Source organism: Desmodus rotundus, chromosome 3, assembly GCF_022682495.2.
Source record: "Desmodus rotundus isolate HL8 chromosome 3, HLdesRot8A.1, whole genome shotgun sequence".
Taxonomy (NCBI): Eukaryota; Metazoa; Chordata; class Mammalia; order Chiroptera; family Phyllostomidae; genus Desmodus; species Desmodus rotundus.
In genome coordinates, this window is record NC_071389.1 from 145,754,651 (window position 1) to 145,775,891 (window position 21,241).

At 35.5% G+C, this 21,241-nt stretch overlaps 1 protein-coding gene across 5 annotated transcripts in view; it reads right to left on the bottom strand.

Moving 5' to 3' along the window:
* The window catches only part of SLC16A7 (solute carrier family 16 member 7), a 143,575-nt gene that overhangs the window by 24,082 nt on the left and 98,252 nt on the right, over positions 1 to 21,241 (bottom strand). Inside the window, exon 2 of one of the 5 annotated variants that reach the window (XM_045184733.3) lies at positions 2,994 to 3,098. The exons of the other annotated variants lie outside the window; for them this stretch is intronic. The gene's annotated coding sequence lies outside the window, so the exon portion shown is untranslated. The remainder of the gene's footprint in view (positions 1 to 2,993; positions 3,099 to 21,241) is intronic. 5 annotated transcript variants of the gene reach the window in all.

Below are 21,241 nucleotides of genomic sequence, written 5' to 3' on the forward strand. Positions count from 1 at the left end.
GAGAAACTTCTATATATTTTTTCTCTAATGACTGTAAAAATTTAAATTCCCTCCAACAATGTATGAGGACTGCCTTTTTACCTCACAGTCACCAGCATTTGTAATCTCTTGTCTTTTTAATTAAAACTCTCTAAGAGATGTAAGATTATATTTCATTATGATCTTGATTTGCATTTCCTTGATGTTGAGTACTTTGTCATATACCTCTTGGCTATTTGTATGTTCTTTGGAAAAATGTCTTTTCAAGTCCTTTCCCATCAGGGCTTCTTAACTGAGGTAAAAATCTATTCTTTTAGGGGACATTTGAAAATGTTAGAGAATGCATCTATTTTCTTGGGAATTTGAAGCACTGTTAGCATTTGGTAAAAGGAAGCAGAGATCTTAAACCTTCTGCAATGTGTTAAGACCTACAACACAAAGATGTGTCTAATCCTAAATTCCATTAAGCTCCCCTTTGCCACAGCATGGATGGAACTGGAGAGCATCATGCTAAGTGAAATAAGCCTGATGGTGAGGGACAAATACCATATGATCTCACCTTTAACTGGAACATAATCAATAGAAGAAAAAAGCAAACAAAATATAACCAGAGACATTGAAGTTAAGAACAATCTAACAGTGGTCAGGGGGGAGTGGGGAGGGGACAGTGAGGAGAGGGGATTACAGGAACTACTATAGAGGACACATGGACAAAATCAAGGGGGAGGGTGGGGGTGGGGGAGGGAGGGGGGTTCAGCTGGGGGGTGGAGGGATGGGAAGAAAAGACACACAACTGTAATTGAATAACAATAAAAAATTAAAATTAAAAAAATATGTGAAGAAAACTATTATATGAAAGAAGAAAACTGAAAAATAAGTTTACACATTTAGCTCCCGTTGAAATACTCTAGGCTAGATAAATACAAGTGGATTATCTCAGGAGGAGAGTTCTTTCACACAAGAACACTTGATACAATGTCATATGAGAAATGGTCGGAAAAACAGGATTTAGAAAAAAACACAATAGCTTCCTTTCATTATTTGAAAACTTTCAGTTGAGAGAGTTATTAGGTAGAACAGACAGAAGTTACAGAAGGTGGACTTTGTATAGGAAAGATAGTCTTAGTTCTTTAAAAGGTAGTTAGTGGCCCTCACACTGTTCAAGTGAAAGTTATGTGGTCACATACGAAGAATATTGTAGAGCAACTTAAGGACTGAAGATTGGTCAGACTTTTATAATTTTTTATCCTAAGATTTTCAAATAGAATATTTTATAAAGTTTACAAATAAAAGCTACAATTTAAAATATGTTAAATTATAAATTCCTTACATGATTAATTGTAGTACAGTTTTGACATTATTTTTTAATTAAATTTATTGGAGATTATTTTTAAGTTTCATTGTTATGCTGCCTACTGGAAAGGCTTACATTCTTTAAAAGCAACATACATTACTTATCAAAAATCGTTTCCTACAATAAACATGGAATCTGTAGATTCACTATTAGGTAAAGAGCTAAATCAGCCTTTCTACCTTGTTGATTTTGCTATATTTTAGTATTAACAGTCATTTATGACATTTTTATTATAACTTTATTTATAGCATTTTTTAAAATGACATTATTAGAAGAGAATGCTAGAAAAGCACCAAACTTTAAAAAGATGCAAGTAAATCTCAGCATTGTGGAACATACATAGCTTATTCCTATTGAAGCTATTAAGAATTGACTATATTAATTAAATGTTCATTAAAAATTAGATGTTGAACAATAGAATACTACTCAGCCATAAAGAAGATGAAATACTGCACCCTGGCCGGGTGGCTCAGTTGATTGGAGTGCCATCTCATGCACCAGATTCTGGGTGTTGATTGCCAATCAGGGCACATAGTTAGGCTGTGGGTCAATCCTGTTTGGGGTGTATGTGGGGGAAGCAATCAAGGGATGTTTCTCTCACACATTGATGTCTCTCTCTCTCAAATCAATAAAAATGTTTTTAAAATTTTAAAAGAAGAAGGTGAAATAATTGCCATTTGCGACATCATGAATGGACCTTGAGAGTATTATGCTAAGTGAAATAAGTCAGAGAGACAAGGATAAGATCATGATTTTACTCTCACCTCGATGTTTCCCACTCTCCCTTCCTCTCTAAAAGCAATGAAAAAAAATGTCTTTGAGGATAAAAAAATTGAAAGGATTCTCAGATAAAGTGAATGTTTTTATTTCTATCAAAGAAAAGTTCAGTTCCCTTGACTGAATGGTTGTCGAAAACCACAAGGCTAAGTGATTTTTAAGCTTTCTTTATAAAGGTTGACAATCCTATGCCTTGGTAACTTGCTTTTTAATTCATTTATTCAATCAACAAATATACAGACAGTACTTTATATATACCAGACATTTTAAGTGCTTCCTTAGTTGCTGGGGATTAAAAAGACCCTACCTCACCCTACAAGCAGGTGAGCAGATTGTACTCAAAGGGACTCGGAGTTTAGTAAATGAGAGTGGTTCAGACACGTAAGAAAACTGTAGTCTGATACTGTTATTATGGAGGTTTCAAAACAGTGATAGAAAAGGAGCACTTAAGGTTGCCTCCAAGAGCCAGGGAAACTTAACAATGGATGAGAGCGAAGGCATTGTGTCAGAGGAAAAAGTGGTATGACTCGATGAGCAGAAACTTCTCTAGGTAAGTGGTTTTCAAATTGAGCTGAACTTACTCTTATAGATAGTAGCAACTTTCCAAAAGATGTATGAATGTTGGTATTTTAAGGGATACACTTATTTCAATCCACAATTTTCCTATGTACTAAATCCAGCTATCTTGGACTTTTTTCTTCCCCACCTCTGTTTTCACAGGAGTTTACTGCTTAGAGATGTTAAAACCCCTACGGCACCAAAGAGATAACTGGATAGAGAATTTTCCTAGATGCTTTTTAATAATTAATAAAGCACCCCCACAAACCCTCCATGAAGCTTCCTGTCTTACACATATTACTGTTGAAGGTATGCAGCTTTATACCTGGGGGATCCGGTGGCCGATTTTTAAGTAGTCAGAAACCATAGACATGGCGGTGTAGGCAGCAGAAGTGATGCGAAGTTTTGTTCAGTGACTTCAGTCTTCTAGCTATGAAGCCATTAAGGGAGAATTAAGGGAAAATTAATAATGTCTAGCTATGAAGTTCTTAAGGGAGAATTGGATGAGAATGTAAAGAGAGCATTGATAAAAACTGATGTTTGCTAAGGATAGTTGTTTCAAAATTTAAATGAATTATTTTCAGCTATTCTCTTTACTCTTAGAATACGTCATTAGTTAGAATGAAAAACACCTTTGAACTGAAAGTTCAAATTACTGAAACTTATTCTTTTAATTGTAACTGAGATGTTTACGAGGGCTACCTTAAGACTGGTTATCATTGTGATTCATTAAAAAAACAAAATAAGTTATGTTAGTCAAACAAACGTAAAGGAATTTCAAAGGTTGAATAAACAGACTCAGAGGCAACAAAGTTTAAGACAAGTCACTATTTTCTACATCTTTATAACATCAATTAGAAGCAAGAGAATCACAAATACATTGAGACTTTGTGTTCCATTACAAATAATAAAGTAAGCATTTGTATATCAATCAAATAGAATTTGGAACTATTGCTTTTCTTCAGAATCATAAAACTAGGCAAACATCCCATCATAGTGCTTATGGAAAGAAGTATCTATCCATCTATCCATCATCTATCTATCATCTAACTACCTATCTGTCACATACCTACCTACCTTTCCTTCTTTAAAGATCTATTTTTCATGGGAGATTATGTTCCTAAAACATTTAACAGTTATTAAAACAGTGTACTTCATATTTATGGGCATCATTTTTATTATTTCTGGACCATACTTAGGGAATTTTGAAATTATAAGTTCTCCCAAATATTCAAAGACTTAGAAACCTATTATCAGACACTGAGAAAAAACTAAATCCTATGTATTGATTATCTAACAGTGAATAGTTCTGCATCCTTGGCACTCACTTGAAGTTGCACTGAATGAAGGCTGCAGAGACCAAGAAAAATTCCTGCAAACACAAGAACTTGCAGGGATACTCAAAATTAAAGATTATGTTGTCAACATACATGTTAAAATTTTTTTGCAAATGGTATTAAATACTGGTGATACTGAGAACTAGCTGGTTAAAAACACACTTGGTTTAATATTTAACAGGAAAATGTGTGTACAATGTTACCAAATATTTAATTAATGATAACAAAGCCACTGACCAGCCCGTTTGCTGCGTCAGGTCTTTTCACTGCACCCTATTGCGGGTTTCCCGTTTCCCGAGAAGCTAAAGCAGCTGAGAAGCAGCTGAGGTCCAGAGCTCTGCACTGGCCCGGCGCCCTTGCAAGGTCATGTGTTTAGTAAGATATCTGAAAAGATGATTTATTTTTTTTCTCAAAAAGTTTTCCCCAAATGTTATGATATTTCAGGGACTATAAAATCTGTAACTATTCCTAGAAAAGCCGCAACACAAGTAGAAGTCTCAGTTTAGACTTAGATTCACAAGTACTAACTCTGGATTGTTTTGTTCTTGGAATAATAGAGTGATCATGTCTGTGTACTTCTGAGCAAGTATAACCTTTGATTTTTAAACTAATGTGATCCACAGAATTGAAAACATTCTAACAAAAACATAATTTTCATTTCTCTATGACCACTGATTACACAGGGCATCTATTTCTGTTCAACAATAACTCTCGTTAGAAAAACATAACAGCTAGGTTTGACGTCATGCTAATATTACTAATGGACAACTGAAGAAACAGGGTTTGTAAGAGCTGACTTACAATAATTCTGCTGAAAAGATAGTTTTCAATAGTTGCATAATTTACTTCTAAATATACCATTGCATTGTTTTATCACTCAGAAGCAGAACAAAGCATTATGAATTAAAATATTTTCCTCACCTTTATCCAATATTTATCTAACAAAATATTTCCTTTTGTATCTTAAACCTATAAGTCTCTAAACAGAGGTCTATGTCTATTTATTTAAAAAAACCTCAGGTGGATATGATAGTCTCCTTGAAGGGTCAATGAATGCATATGGTTTCTCTTTATTTTTATGGTACCAATCATGGACTACTATTTCTACTAAATAAATGTCACTTCAGAGTTTAATTTTACTCCAATGTTGGTACGTATTTAAATCTATGGCAATTTCCATTACATTGAAATTATATTTTACTTATTTGGAAATAGTTCATGGTAAATATATATATTAACAAACAGTGCTTCAAAAATGATGGATATTGAACATTAAGTTATTGTTTGAATAGAATGCAAAACCAACAGTGCCGTAGTCTCTCTTTCCAACAGACCCTCATTGTTTGCTAATACCAGGCGCAGGGTAATACAGCACAATGTATGAGAACTGTTACATGGAATTGCCAGACTTCTAACCTAATCCCATTTTATTGCAGACTTTTGCCTTTTATTTCTTTTGAAATGGGTATATTTGCCTATCTGACACCAAGAAATAAAATCAAGCACAAGCAGAACTCTTATTTCCTATGAACTGTTGTAAAGCAGCTCAGTCCTTTCTCTCGGCTGCAATACATCATAAATTCAAAATAAATTACTGGCCATTAAGTCGCAGACTCTCTGCCATTCATATTACAAATGATGGTTAGACATCAGGCATTACTGGAACCACCCTTCATCTGAAGGGTGACACAGATAATCCTAAACCAGAGCACATTAACATTATCCACTGAAATATACTGACTTCAGAAAGGATGTAGCGTGTTATGCTTGTGATCAGAATATTATTTAGGTGCCCTAGTAGCAAAAAAACTAATTCTTCCTATATAAAAGTTATGTTTTTGAGGTAGAAGTTAAATATATCTCAAATCAAAATGGCTTTTCAGAAACCTCATACTGGTATACTAATTATTACCCAGCTATTTCCCATCCTGAGCACACAAGGAGCTCAAAACATACTCATGAGCTATAAAAGACAACATTGCATTCATTTTTGTATCATGTGTTACACTCTTTTCGAGATGACTTAATTATACAGGAAATGCACAAGGCTTTATTGTTGGTGTCATAGAAAAGGAAACTTCAAGTTGAATTTTAAGAAACTAGAGAGTAGTGCATGAATGTATAAATTTAGAACAGTATGTGAGGATTTTTTAAAATGTGATTACAACCTCAATAAACAACTTTCCTTAATTTATTCACGACTTTTCTTTAGAATATAACATTTGAAGAATATCTAATTACATAAATAATATTAAAAATTATAATTATCTAACTCATTGATGTCCCCAAATCCACATCATCAACTAAAATCTTAAGGGAATTTTAGGAATATATGTGAGTCTTACCTAAATCTCCCAGATTACAGTGTGAACTCCCCTCTATAGCCAAGTAAGTCAGGCTCGAAGTGAGACAACCCACAGTATTTGCACAGGGATGGTGTAGAGTTAGCATTGACATGTTTGTTCCCCTCTCAGGGCCCATCCTGGGTCTTCCTCACGGCGGGAACTTCAGGGAGTTGTTTGCACACACCCGTGGGAATGGACGCATACTTTTTCAACAAAGGTGTTTTAAAGGGATCTCTTATGTCGACTCTGGTGGAAATCAACCCTTCATCTGACACCCTTCTATTCTGCAAAACTGGCGTTGGCAGGGAAGGGTAAGAAGGCCAGAGAGGATGAAGCTGGAAGTCTGACTGGATCTAGAGCAACCATGCAGTCTCTTTAGTGGAGGGAAAGGGGCGATGAATTAATTATACATGAAGGGGGGAGTCGGCATGAAATATCAGTTCAACTTTTACAGAGCCCCATATAAAGCAACAGAAAAAGAAGAATTTGAGTATTCGAGAATAATAAAAAATAAAAGATGAAAGGAGTTGAAACTTTCTGAGAAAGGCAAAAAAAAAAGTGTGGAGATAAGACAATTTTGGTCACATACGGTCTTTTTGTGCATAGTACCCGTTTACATGCCTGCTTTGGCACATTTCCCTTAGAACCCATTAAGATTAGGAACCATTATGATTTTTAACATAGGATGAAAACATGTAACATTTCTTAAGTATACTACACACTAATAAGGCTTTTCTCTCTATATATGTATATTTGCATAGCACCTTTACAGTATATAAAGACCTTTACACTTTTGTTTATCCCATCTGATTTTTCATAACAGTCTGAAATATATAGCTATCACTGCTTTAGTGATATAAACATCACTCAAAAATCATTATTTTACAACAGCCAAAAGAGATTCTCAAGTCGCCTGGGACCACATAGTTTCCAATGGTAAAATTAACGTTCGACCCTTTGTCTTTACCTGCGGGTAAAATCCTTATGTTAAAATGCCACTGTTATGAAATAATATTTCTTCACAGTTTATAGCAGTGCTCAACACTTTCCTTTCTGGGCATGGGTCACGTGACCTCCGTGGCCTGAGCTAAAAGCTGCCTTGTAACCACACTGCAGATAAGGAGGTCAGACTCAGAAAGTTTAGATGGCTTGCAGGAGGGTCACATGGCTAACAAAGAGTGGAGCAAAGACTAGCAAGTGGTCTTTTCATTTTAAATCAAAGTGTTTAGATAGCCAAGGAACTCAAGGATTTGAAAAAGTACTGATAAAAGTTAATAGGATTTGTATCTGGGACTCTCGTCCTGCTGTCAGACACTTCAAAGCACGGAGCTCGGGGCCACAAGGCCTGCTCTCCATCAGACTGGTCCTGTGATCTCCCGCCAGTCATTTAACCTTCCCGAGCTTCCGTGCTGTAATCGAGAAAATGATGATCACGACCTTCCTCAAACTCATGAGCTGTTAAAAATTCAAGTGAGGTCATACATATTAAAGGATATTATAAACTTCAAGATACTACGTAAATATAAAATGTTACTGCTTTTGTCGCATAAGATTTTCTGAAAAAGTCTTAAGGTGAAAGTGGTTCTTTCACAAGCTTTGAACATACATAAGAATAAAATGTAAAAGTCTAAAAATCTAAACATGTTTGAGCTTGCATATGTTATGTTTAATTTAATGTGCAACATGCATTATTAACTATTTATTATATAAAGGAAATTAGATCAGGCCAAAATATGCACTTGGCATAAAGATATTTAGGATCTGTTCTGGCAGAGACTTAATATATTTATTTGCTTTAAATATTCATGATTATTTGTTTTATGTAGTGATGTATTTTCCTTTCCTTTTGTTTCTAACTTGTTAATAAAGCTTTTATGGGTCTTGGGGTATGCTTGGCAAAGCTCCATGGAAAAACACTGCCAGAGATAAGCATTGGCGATACAGAGACTTCAGAGTTTAAAAGTTTCTTAGATCTATTAGCAGAATTATATTTTAGTAGAATAACATAGTACTAAACCACTTCATTCTGAAAAGTTTGTATGTCAAGAGAGAGTTGCTGAGCATAAACATGCCACTTAGAATCTAAATACACCTTAAAATAAATTAAGAAAATAAAAGTAGCATAGATAGACTTTGTCCAGATACTCAGTCTCTGTAATACAGCCACCAATCTAGTCCTCATTGGCTAAGTCATTCCCTACTACTTCTAAGTCATTCCTTTTACTTACTTCTTTTTTGCTGTTGTTAAATAAAATTGCTTTCTGCTTTACCAACATAATACTCAACTGCAACAATGTGACGGTAAGTTTTATATCTATTTATATGCCAACATCTCTAATTCCCACACTTAAAATGTATTAAAATATATTTGTGTGCTAGGTCAGGATATAGGGGACTCTTTAGAAAGTCCAGTAGTTTATCATTTTAGGAGCTGAGTTTCCCGGTTATTTATATTGTTAGAGAGCCCAATCTTTTAGAGCATGTACGATACTATTCATGTGGTTGGGACTAGAGATTAACAGTTCTCTTGGGTAAATGCTGCTGACGGAGATGTACCTAAATTAGTGTCAGATAATCTTTACTTTTTGTATTTGGAATTCCAAAGAACACTAACAATGATGAGGAAAGGCGGTAGCAGTAAGTGGTATGGACACCTGCAAGGTACGGCTTCAATAATTTGTAGGAGATTGTGAAATACTGGCGAGAATCACTGTCCTGAAAATCCAGTCTAGATCCCCAGAAGTTACTGGGTCATGACTGAGGTATGTAAGGATACTGAAAATTCTTTTCTCAAAGAGAGCTTATAGGCCACCGACTTATTATAACAAAAGTAGATTCTTAATAATGAGCAATAATTTGAAAGAATGATTCTCTTCCTAGAACTACTTTTAACTTTCCCGCAGAAACAACTGGATAGTACTATTCGGATATTAAAATTATTGAAATTGCCAGCAAACCTCATTGTCCTATTTGAACGCTGTGTTAGCTTTTCCTAAACTACTGTTGTGTCTTCAGACGCCTGCTTTAACAGGCCAAATTTTAAGTGACAGATTACATCCAGTGAGATTGAAGCAGTAATAAAAAAAAAAAAACTCCCAAGAAACAAAAGCCCTGACTCAGATGGTTTCACAGGTGAATGTTACCAAATATTCCAAGAATTAACACTTCTCCTTCTTAAACTATTTCAAAAAATTCAAGAGGAAGGAAGCCTCCCAAGTTCATTTTATGAGGCCAGCATTATCGTAATTCCAAAACCAAATTAAAACACTACAAAAAAATTATAGGCCAATATTCTTGATGAACATATGCTAAAACCTTCAACAAAATATTAGCAAACCAAATGCAGCAATACTTCAAACAGTCATACTCCACGATCAACTGGGATTTATTCCAAAAATGCAAGTTTAATACAACATTTGCAAATCAGTAAATGTGATTCACCACATAAATGAAATGAAGGGGAAAAACCATATGATCATATCAATAGATGCAGAAAAATCATTTGATAAAATCCAGCATGCATTTATGATAAAAACTCTCAGGAAGGTGGGAATAGAAGGAACATACCTAAACATAATAAAGGCCATATATGACAAACCAACTGCCAGTATCATACTAAATGGGCAAAAACTACAAGCATTCCCCTTAAGATTCTGAACAAAACAGGGAAGTCCATTTTCACCTTTCTAATTCAACACAGTACTGGAAGTCCTAGTCACAGCAATCAGACAAGAAGAAGATATAAATGGTATCCAAATTGGAGAGTAAAACTATCTTTATTTCCAGATAACATGATACTGTACATAGAGGACCTCAAAGATTCCAAGAAAAATCTACTAGAATTGATGAATGAACTCATCCAATTAGCAGAATACAAAATTAATACCTAGAAATCAATTGCATTTTTATACCAATAATGAACTAACAGAATGGGGAATTAAGAAACAATCCCATTCACAATTGCTTCAAAAAGAATAAAATACCTAGGAATAAATCAACCAAGGATGTGAAAGACCTGTACTTGGAAAATTATAAGACACTGAAATGAAACTGAAGACACAAATATGTAGAGGCACATACTGTGTTTATACACAGACAGAATTAACATCAACATTGAGCATGAGAGCTCAAATGCTGTTTTTGTCAGTACTCTGAGAGCATATCCATATTCTCGGAGGCAAACTCGTATTAACCATTTGCCATCCTAGTTCAAGCCACTATCATTTATTGACAGACTATTCAATGCTGCCTAAATTGCTGCTCACAGCCATCACGGCCATACTCTTGTCTATAGCTACAAGGAGAATATGCAGTGGATGCCATCATGTCTCTGTAGGAAATATTTAGGAGCAGAGAGCTAGAACTTTGTGAAAGGCCACACTCTTCTACCTGGCCTAGTCCCATTAGGTTTCAGATTCCGGTCCCTCCTAACCACCCCTGAATGATCTTATATATCCAGGCTGGCCTAGGAAATCCATCACCCATCACTCTCTACTTCCTACCTTTCTACTATACTCTACTATAATAGAGTATACTACACTCTACAGAGCTGCTATTCTCTGTTGTTGTTGTTTTGTCTTTGTTGAGTGCTGTGGCTATTCCACTACAAAACTACTTCCCTTGACACCCTCTCCATTGTGACTTATTTTATCTCCCACACAAGTACTTCTGGGCCAGGAAGTGGCATGAGTGCTCCCCCTGTTCTCTGACAACCTCTAAACTTTCTCTCCACCATTGCTCTTTCTCTTATAAGTCTATATGCTCCTTTGAAGCTGTTTCCATCAAGTAATACCACGCTCTCCAACCTCTTTCTTGCTATTATCTTTTGGCACCTGGCTTTCTCACCCACTCACACTTTCATGCCTGAGTATCTATCTCCACTTCACCACCAATAATCTTTCTTTGAAATATCAATATATATGTATATGTGGCTTCTCAGTTTCTTGATCTTTTTACATCTCCTGATATTTGCCTTTATTTCTCTTTGTGTTGTATTCTACTTCAATGATGCACTGAATAATGGCAGTTAAAATCAACTAATATGGCACTACTAACTTCACCCTCCCAATTCAAATGTAAATATACCCTCCGCTAACTTAAACCATTCATTTCACTTGCTCCCACTCTCACTATTAACAATGTGTCAGTCTCATAAAGGTTTCCAGTCCATAGATGTCATTGCTACTCCTCCAACCTCTAACATACATCAAGTTCTCTTAAATTTCTTTCCCCTGTAGAACCCAAACTGGATGGTAATTCTCACCACAACTCCTTTAAAAGCATCCTTGGCTCATTTACTCCTACCACCAGAATGTTCACCTGGAAAATAACCAGCCCAGATGCCCTCAAGCATAATCCTTTCTAATACACAAAAACCTAAAACTTGCCGTAGAAAAATCCCAGGACTGTACTGACTGGTGCCTTTAAAAAGCTTCAGGTGTTATCTTAATAGTGTCCTAAAACTACTCCATGCTTTTCAAATATTCTAGCTTTCCCACTGTCGGAGAACTCACACACCACTCCCTCCATCCCCAAAATACCTAGCCTCCCTCTTCATGAATCCACCTTTCCACAGGCAGCCCGTAGCGACACCACAGAAGTCATCACCAGGGACTAATTCATCTTTCCGTGACTCAACACAACACTCTACCTGAATATGCACTCTTATTCCTCCTCAATACAATATTTATTTCCACTTTACATTTTCAATGATCCTGCTAACAGAAATATAATACTCAGTATCAGTTGGTGTAAGTTCATTTGCCACTGGATACTATTTGGTGAGATACTGATAATTGTGCCTCATGACTAATCCTTTTGAACATCATTCTTATTTGGGTAAGTAAATGAATTTACTATGATTATTATTACAGCATAGAGTTCCTTTCTTTTATTAAACCTAGCTTTGCATATCTCTACTTTGACACTTATGCATTGGCTATAGAGTATAAATCTCTGCACAATTTTATTTCCGTGTATTGTGTCACACAAAGTTCTTAAGCTTCTTTCAGTGATGTAACTAATGATTACTCAGAGGTGAGCCTTTGGAAGAGTTGGATTGTAGGGCTAGATACAGGACAGGAAGGTAGAGGAGAGCCCAACTTGTAGCATCCCTGACAGCCTGTAGGTGGGGCATCCAGCACTAAAAGTCAGACTTTCTGCCTGGTTCGGTAGCCTTTTAATTTTCAACGTTATTTATTAACACGCTCACTGTTAACAGAATCATTAAAATCCAATGGATCGGAAATTGGCCAATAAAACTTGAGACCATATATTTCAATATTCAAAAACAGTAAGAAGAGTGATAAGATGGTTTATTAATCTATACCTAAAAACTTTAAATATGCTTTTTTCAAAACAATTTAAACTGTTTATTAAACACACACACACACACTTGGCCAACTGAAGACAGCCATATTCCCAAGGCCTTTCCCCAAAGAGTTTCAAGTTGCTGTTACTTCCTACATGAATGCCACTGGAGTTCCAGAAATCCATAGGTCAAGGACAACCCAAGTTAGCCCCCTGGGCTCATTTCTCATTACAACTGAGATAACTTTAAACATGGTCAGGGCAAAAACAAAATTGAGGTGAACAAATTTTTCTGAACTCTACTCACTAACTCATAGTTTTGATCTCTTCCTCATATCCCGAACTTGATTGAAAGGGTATAGTCCACATCCTCCCTGCGGCCTACTGAGACCACACTGCACAGTGTGGCAACTGGAGTCACCTCTCTAAAAAGAAAGATGTTATGTTTCAAATAGTTGTCAACATTCAAAAAATGAATTACAATAATAAGAACAGGTAGGAGGCAGTTCAGGGAGAAACAAGAGGAATGAACATCTAAACAGCTAAGAGGCTGATTTATGAGAGATGATTAAGAGAAAAAATGAGTAGCTTGGTCAAACGCTACTAAGGAAGGTGATGGAATAACTGTTCACACTATTTGAAAGGCTTAAACATGTTGAAAAGTAAAAGCATTATTACTCATCATGTAGGAGAGCAATAATAATCACTATAGAGCTTATATTTGTTTAGTACAATTTTCAAAATACATCTCACATAAGACAGTTATTTCTAATAGAAGAATGTTGTGTTTTATATTTTTACCAGGAAAGACGAAGAAGTCTGGCCTAGCAAGGAGAAATAATCCTGAAAGATGGCACCACACAGCCCTTAAATCAGAAGCAAGTGCCCTCGATCCTACGCTGTTGTTCTCTGTGTGGCTTTTGGAGAACTCTAATTTTCTTAATTTGCTTTAACTGTAGAGTAAGACAGCAATTGAGTGAAGGAGACTTTTCTTCCCTTTGTAAATGAATATGAATATATATGATTATGATTCAAAGTATGAAATGTTTCCTTAAATATTAAATTATGTGGAGTTGCAAGGAGATTTTAGCTGCTGAATGATAAGCTATCCCAGTAACATGACACTGAGCACTCACCAGCGCATTCTAACTCTTCAGTAATGAAGATGAGCAAAAGTTATTTCTGTATCTTTGATTAAATTGGACATGTTCTTAAGGGAAAGCATTTGTTCAGCAATATCTATAGAGATAGACTATTATTTTGGGGTACTGGAATATCAAAGCTATCATTTTAAGTGATTTACTACATAGTAGGAAGCATACTATACTTTGCATAATTTATCTACTTTACTAGTATTTTCATAAACTAAAAATTTTCTATTTTCACCTTCATTTCACAGGTAAAAAAACTTATAAGAGACTGTATTTTCTCTTTTTTCTTTTTTTAACTATTGTATTTTTTAAATTATCATTTAGTCCCCTTATACCTCCTCTCCCCTGCAGTCACCACACTGTTGTCCATGTCCATGAGTCCTTTTTCCCTTTGGCCCCATGCTTCCATCCCCTAAACTCCCTCACCCTCTTTGGTGTCATCCTGCTTTCTATCTATGAATCTATTTTGCTTGTTAGTTCAGTTTGTTCATTAGATTCCACAGATGAGTGAAATTATATGGTATTTGTCTTTCTCTGACTGGCTTACTTTACTAAGCATAATGACCTCCAGGTCCATCCGTACTGTCACAAAGGGTAAAACTTTCTTCTATTTTTATGGCTGGGTAGTATTCCATTGTGTAAATGTCCCACAGTTGTTTTATCCAATCATCTACTCATGGACACTTGGGTCGCTTGCATATCTTGGTGGTTGTAAATAATGTTGTAAAGAACACAGAGGTGCTTATGTTCTTTCTAATTAGTGTGTTGGGTTTGTTCGGATATATTCCCAGAAGTGAGATCACTGGGTCAAAAAGCAGATCAATTTTTTTTTCCATCTACTTTCCACAGTTGCTGCACCAGTCTGCATTCCCACCAACAGTACAAAGAGTTCCCCTTTCCCCACATATTCACCAGCACTTGTTGTTTGTTGGTTTACTGATGATGGCCATAGTGACACGTGTGAGATGATATCTCGTTGTGGTTTTAGTTTGCATTTCTCTGATGATTAGTGATATTGAGCCTCTTTTCAAATGTCTACGGGCCATCTGTACGTCCTCTTTGGAGAAGTGTCTATTCAGGACCTTTGCCCATATTTTAATTGTGTTGTTCTTTTGTTGTTGTTGTTCAGTTTTTAAGTTCTTTATAAATGCTGGATATTAATACCTTATCAGATATATTGGCAAATATATTCTCCCATTCTGTGGGTTGTTTTTATTTTGTTGATTTTCCTTTGCTCTGCAAAAACTTTTTAATTTGATGTGGTCCCAATTGTTTATTTATTTATTTATTTTTGTTTCCCTTGACTGGGGAAATATATCTGAAAAAATATTGCTACAAGCAATGTCTGAGATTTTGCTGCTTATATTTTTTCCATATTTTGATATGGTTTCAGGTCTAAAGTTTAAGTCTTTAATACATTTTTAATTTATTCTTGTGTATAGTGTAAGAAAGTGATCTAGTTTCATTTTTCAGCACATATCTGTCTAATTTTTCCATTACCATTTATTGAATAAACTATTTTAGCCCATAGTATGTGTTTGCTTCCTTTGTCAAATATTGAGTATAAAGGTGTAGACTCATTTCTGGGCTCTCTTCTGTTCCATTGATCTATGTGTCTGTTTTTATGCCAGTACCTTGCTGTTTCGATTACTATGGCTTTATAGTATAGTTTGATATTAGGTAGCATGATTCCTCCAACTTTGTTCTTTTTCAGGTTGCTGTTGCTATGTAGGGCCTTTTGTGGTTCCATATAAATTTTTGAAATATTTGTTCTAGTTCTGTGAAATACATCATTGGAATCTTGATAGGAATTGTGTTGAATCTATAGATTGCTTTAGGTAGTACAGACATTTCAGTGAAACTCATTTTTCGTATCCATGAACATGGCATGTGACTGTACATATTTGTATCTTCTTCAGTTTCTTCTGTGTCTTACAATTTTCCAAGTACAGGTCTTATATATTACATCTTAAGTTTAGTCCTAGGTATTTTATTCTTTTTGAAGCAACTGTGAATGAGATTGTTTTACTAACTGATTTCTGGGTATATATTTTTGTGTCCTGCTACTTTGCTGAATTGGTTTATCAGTTCTAGTAGTTTCTTGGTGGAATCCTTGGGGTTCTCTATGTACAGTATCATGTCTTCTGCAAATAAAGACAGTTTTACTTCTCCCTTTCCAATTTGGATGCCTTTGGATATCTTCTTCTTGTCAGATTGCTGTGACTAGGACTTCCAGTATTATGTTGAATAAGAAAGATGAAAGCAGACACTACCGTGTTCTTCCCTGTTGTTATATTCTTAAATGAAGAAATTCCACATACATCTCTATTTTAAAGAAATTATTTCTAAAATACAAAAATACTCCTATAATCTCTTGAAAGATACTGTTAATGAAAATATTATCATGATATCATTAAATAGTTAATAATGCTCTATATAATTAAAGTACAGAGTCACATTTGTCTTAAATTCCAGCCCTATTCTGTTTTGCAGCTTGGCACACATCTTTAATAAAAGCACCTAACTAGTTCCAGAAAGTCTGCTATAAGTTCTATCACATAAAATACAACATACATTTACTTGGGAAGTAATGCATCAGACTAGCAAGTTCATTATAACTCTTTTAAATTGTCTATGATTGATATACAATCCTGAAAACAAACCTTAAGAAAAATTTGAGATGTAGTTGTTTAAACATATTTTTAATACTAGTTTTATTATTCTTATTTAACAGTTTTATTTTCTTATTTTCTTTTATTTTCCTTATAGATGTATGCACCTGAAAACTGAGACTGAGCTACGACAACAAGCTAAGCTTTCAGGGGAGACACCTGATACGTTCTTTGGCTGGTGTGAAAGGTGAAACAGCACCCCGCTTCACCACATGAACAGTACTCTTTCTTCCACTGTCACTTAATCCTCAGATTAGAATGAGAGGTGGACACAAAGCTGTATTCCACTGATGACCTCTCCGAAGCCACCTGCACTTCCACGGCCTCTCAGGACTCTCTACTCTGAAACTTTCTTGGACAGTAGGTATGACTCCTGAGGAGTTGATGAGGTAGCTATAATATTAAAGCCACACACACACTCACACATACATATATAATATACTATATGTAACATTAGATATTAAATAAATACATATTTTATATCTGCAATTAAATTTTTCATTGTCGAGATTGTATAGCCTGTATGCCTGTTTAGGAATAAAAAATGATTTGTAAAATATCCACTAACTATAGACAGAAGAATCGTTCTTATGTGCATTGAAAAAAGGCAATGGAAATGAAAAAGCAACACAAACACAGGAACGACAGTCTACCAAACTTGTTTTAGAACTTTGTAATTGACAGTAGCTGAAAGGATTTCAGAATTTTTATGAGAATTTTCTGCATATTTACACTGAGACCTTAAATAGCACATGAAGTCATATTACACAATGCCTTGCACTCACATATCCTACAGTTTCACGTTTTACGTTAGAGGGAGGAGTTCACTTCAAATATGGTCTCTCTTACCCTATAATAAAAGGCTGACTCTAAACGTTTCAAATCCGCTCTGTCCTCCAGGAAGTCCTGCCACTCCCACTTCCACCAGCTTTGGCTTTGACAGTTTAGGCTGCCGTGTATTCTTTTCTCTTCCACAAAAGCGGTTAATACCTTTGTCATTAGAATTATCACACATATTTATAATTTTTATTTCTCTTTCTTTCTAGATGGACAAAACTCCTTGGTCAGGCACCGTATTTTTTCATCTCTGTACATCAATATCTAGTGAAATTCCTGGCCCATAGGAAGAGCTGAATATGTGCTTATAAAATGAAAAGAAATATGAATGAGGAAATTTTGGTTCTGAGACAGAAAGCAACTCCTGAAAAATCACACCATTATCAACTAGCATATCTAGGAATAGAAACCATGTTTGACAGCCTATTTTGTGATTATTACAATAATTTTGATAATAATTCATTTCTTCAATCTTTCAAAATATATTAAGCACCTACAACATGCCAACGCATATTGACCCACTAGGGATACAAAAGTGAACAAAAAGGGGGGAAAATTAATTGTTTATATTCCAGAGAGGGGCTGTAAGTTTACTTCTAAATCTGCACTTTCTGACGTGGTAGCCACTAGCCAACTGAGGGTTTTTAAAATTTAAATTAGTTAAAATGAAATACAATTAAGAGCAGTCCCCTTCTTAAACTAACTTGAACATTTCAAGAATTCAGTAGCCACATGTGGGCGGTAGATAACATATACTGGGCAATCAAATTTAGAGAACATTCGTATCATCACAGAAAGCTCTATAGGACAGCACCATTCTAATAAAAACTGAATAGCAATTAAAAATAAAATACAAAATAATAAAATTATAGATATGTTTAATAGGTATGTGATGCTATCTAGTTGTGGTTTTGCTTTGCATTTTCCATGATGAATAATGAAGTTAACCATCTTGTCATATGCTTAGGAATAAAATAAGATGAATAAAAAGTTCTAAGTAAGCATAAAAAAGAAAAAAATTAACAGCAGTGATAAGTGCTACACAGGGAAAAATAATGCAAGAAAAGAAGACAGAATTTTGTGAATGTGATATTAAAGTGGAAGCATATACTGCATTCATGGATTAGATGAATTAACACCATCAAAATGTCCATACTACCCAAAGCAATTTACAGATTCAACACAATCCCTATTAAAATACCAATGACATACTTCACAGATATAGAACAAACATTTCAAGAGTTTATATGGAACCACATATGACCCAAACAGCCTTAGCAATTTTGAGAAAGAAGAACAAAGTAGGAGGGATCACAATACCTGATATCCAACTATATTACAAGGATGCTATAATCAAAGTAGTCTGGTACAGTCTTAAGACCAGACACATAGATCAATGGAACAGAACAGAGAGCCCAGAGATAAACCCAAAACTCTGTGGTCAATTAATATTCAACAAAGGGGGCAGGAGCATAAAATGGAGTAATAATAGCCTATTCAACAAATGGTGTTGGGAGATCTGGACTGGTACATGCAAAATAATGAAACTTGACCACCAACACAAAAATAAACTCAAGATGGATAAAACCTTTAAATATAAGTTGTGACAGCATGAAAGTCCTAGAGGAAAACATAAGCAGCAAAATCTCAGGTAATCCATGCAGCAATATTTTCACCAGTATGTCCCCTAGGGCAAAGGCCATAAAAGAAAGAATAAACAAATGGGACTTCATCAAATAAAAAGCTTCTGCATGGCTAAAGAAAACATCAGCAAAATGAAAAGGGAACCAACCCTATGGGAAAATATATTCGCCAATGATACCTCAGACAAGGATTTGATCTCTGAAATACATAGAGAATCCATACAATTTCACTCTGGGAAAACAAACAACCAAATTAAAAAATGGGCAAAGGACCTGAACAGACACTTCTCCAAGGGGGACATACAGAGGACCCAGAGACATATGAAAGGATGCTCAGCATCACTAGCCATCAGAGAGATGCAAATTAAAACCACAATGGTATACCACTTCACATAGGTCAGAGAGTGACTATTATATAAACAAATCAACAAACAGCAAGTGCTGGTGAGGCTGTGGAGAAAATGGAACCCTGGTGCACTATTGGACGGAATGCAGACTGGTGCAGCCACTGTGAAAAACAGTATGGAATTTCCTCAAAAAAACTAAATATGGAATTGCCTTTTGACCTGGCAATTCTACTGCTGGGACTATACCCTAAGAATCCTAAAACACCAATTCAAAAAAGCCTATACACCCCAATGTCCATAGCAGTGTTATTTACAATAGCCAAGTGCTGGAAACAGCCTAAGTGCTCATTAGTAAATGAGTGGATCAAAAAACTATGGTACATTTACATGATGGAATACTACACAGCAGAAAGAAAGGAGGAAGTACTAGCCTTTGCAACAGCATGGATGGAACTGGAGAGCATTATACTAAGTGAAATAAGCCAAGTGGTTAAAGACAAATACCATATGATCTCACCTACAAGTAGAACCTAAACAACAAAATGAACAAGCAAGCAAAATATAACCAGAGAAATGGAAATAAAGAACAAACTGACAGTAACCAGAGGGGAGGAAGGAAGCAGATAACAGGGCAAAGAAGTGGAAGGGTCATCAAGGAACATGTATAAAGGACCCATGCAAAAAGACAACCAAGGGGGGAGGACTGAATGTGGGAGGCAAGGGTGGGTAGGGGAGGAGAGAGTGATGGGGAGAAAATGGGGACAACTGATATTGAACAAAACTTAAAAAATAAAATAAAAATAATAAAATAAAATAAAATAGATAAGTAGCTCTGGAAGACCTCTCTGGGAAAGTGAATTTTGAGTACAGACATGAAAGAAGTATAAGCACAGAGGTAGCCATTTACAAATTCAAGGGGATATCATTCTAGATACAGAAAAGAATAAGTAAATCTGTGACATGAAAACATGGCTGACATATTCTAAGAACAGTGGATGGACAGTATAACTAGGGCAGCATAAAAAAAGGGAGAACAGTATTCAGGAAGTAATGGGGGGGTAGATATTCAGAGTTGGATGGGAATCCTTGGGTAGGTTCGTACAGGGCCCAGGCTGGATGTAGGTTAAAAAAGAATCTCACTGCTAGCTACATCCAGAAACAGGAAAACCAGATCATAGGCTACAATGTTATCACAGACTATAAATAACAGTGCCTTAAACAAGGTAATGGCAGCCGGGGTTTTGAGAAGTGATTAGATGTTGGATTTATGTAGAAGATAAAGCCAAAAGATGTGATAATAAGGATTAAGGAAAAAAAGAGAGAGAGAAATCAAGCAGAGCTGCAAACTTTTCTGGCTTAATCAACAGGTTTGGGGAGAATATCAGGAGGTCAATTTTATTTTATTTTTTTAATCTTTACTATATTATTTACATTAACTTTTAGTCCTCTTACACCTCCTCCCCCCCAGCAATTGCCACACTCTTGCTCATGTCCATGAGTCCTTTTTCTTTAGGAGGCCAATTTTAGACAGGTTAAGTTAAAGATGTTTATTAGGCATTTGAGTGGAAATGTAGAAAGGAGATATATACGCAGTCCTAGAGCTCAGAGAGACTGAGACTGGAGATAGAAATGTGAGAAGCATCCACTTATAAATAATAGCTCAAGTCCTGAGAAAGTACAAGTTACCTATGGATCAAGTACATATGGAAAAGAGGAAAAAAGTCCAAGAGCAATCCAATGTTGACAGTCTAAGGAAGTGAAGAAACATGAGAAATAAATATTAAAATGGTATGGCTAATAGCATAAAAAACACAAGTGTGCTCTTTTATAAGTAAAATCAAGAAACTGTTTAACAAAAGAGAGAGTGGCCTACTACTATATCAAAAGTTGTTCAAAGGTCCAGTATGATGAGGACTGAGAAATGACAACTGA